Source organism: Pyxicephalus adspersus, chromosome 2 (genome assembly GCF_032062135.1).
Source record: "Pyxicephalus adspersus chromosome 2, UCB_Pads_2.0, whole genome shotgun sequence".
NCBI classification, from domain to species: Eukaryota; Metazoa; Chordata; class Amphibia; order Anura; family Pyxicephalidae; genus Pyxicephalus; species Pyxicephalus adspersus.
This window is the reverse complement of record NC_092859.1, coordinates 158,077,398-158,078,715: the sequence shown is the minus strand read 5'-3', so window position 1 is coordinate 158,078,715 and position 1,318 is coordinate 158,077,398. Positions and strand designations below refer to the sequence as shown.

At 43.7% G+C, this 1,318-nt stretch overlaps 2 protein-coding genes across 2 annotated transcripts in view; one reads left to right on the top strand and one right to left on the bottom strand.

The window, feature by feature from the left end:
* ANKRD39 (ankyrin repeat domain 39) overlaps positions 1-1,318 on the bottom strand; it is a 45,388-nt gene that overhangs the window by 29,432 nt on the left and 14,638 nt on the right. The gene's annotated exons all lie outside the window — the stretch shown is intronic.
* Positions 1-1,318, top strand: part of CNNM3 (cyclin and CBS domain divalent metal cation transport mediator 3) — a gene marked incomplete at its 5' end in the record, with an annotated part of 11,823 nt that overhangs the window by 4,959 nt on the left and 5,546 nt on the right.

The following is a 1,318-nucleotide window of genomic DNA, read 5'->3' as shown; positions in this document are numbered from 1 at the left end:
AACACATTTTGGGAGGGATTGCTTTTTCTGAGGTCGGAGTACCTGACCTATCCTGGCCTGTCTTTGTGAGGGGAACCACTGACTGTGCTGGGGTGGAGGTGTCGCTGAGTCTGGAGACATTGCTAATGTAGCATCCCACTGAGATTCCATACCTGGAGCAGCAGCACCATACTACAGGCAGCTGGATCGGGACAGTCATGCTTTTTGCTGGGTCTTCACAGGAGTGCGAAGAAGCAACTGGGGTCCTCCTGCCTAAAGTGCGGTCAGGCACTTGTGTGGACCGTCTTGCTTCTACCTAGCTTTCTGGGCCTGGGTCCTCCTGTCTGTGAAGACAGTCACCGCGGGCCACATGAAACGGCCACACAGTCCAGATTCAGCCCGCGGGCCCTGTGCCTTACACGGAGGCTGAGTTAATTTGGTTGCAGAGACCATTATCTAATCATTGCAATGAAACAAAAATTGCAATATACCACCAGACGGCCTTACAAATTCTAGTTTCTAGTAAGTGGGGTTTTTTTTTTACATTTCGGGTCAGTATAACTGACCCCAATGATCTTTTTGGCTATCTGTAAGGGGTGACATTCTTCCCAGTGGCCAGCATTGTAAGCGGCAACCCCTTCTATAATTATATCTACAGATCACAGTACATCTGTGTGGTCAGTGGGAAGAATGCTGCTTACATTGCTGGCCAGTGGGAAGAATGTCACCCTTACAGATCATTGGGGTCACTTATACGGACCTGAGGCACAAATTGCTCATTGCTCAAAGAACCTGTGGAGGAATCCTGGTTGGGAAAGGCTGGTCTATAATATTGTCATGCAATGCAGATTCATTTGGTGCTTTGTAAAAGCATTTCTAACACTAAAGGATCATTTACAGTTGGGTCCATAAATATTTGGACAGAGGCGTCTTTTTTTCTAATTTTGGTTCTGTACATTATCACAATTAATTTTAAATGAAACAACTCAGACTTATAGCTTTCATTCAGTGGGTTGAACAAAATGATTGCATAAAAACCTTTTTTTTTTATTACACAATCACTTCATTTCAGGGGCTCAAAAGTAATTTGGAGAATTACCTCAAAGGTTATTTCATGGGCTGGTGTGGGCAATTCCTTCGTTATGTCATTATCAATTAAGCAGATAAAAGGCCTGGAGTTGATTTGAGGGGAGGGGGGGCTTGTATGTGTAAGATTGTGCTGTGAACAGACATGCGGTACAGAACCAAAGTTAGAAAAAAGTTGTCTGTCCAAATATTTATGGACCTAACTGTATATTGCACTTTCATTGACCTGAATTTTGGTGTTTCATTATCTATA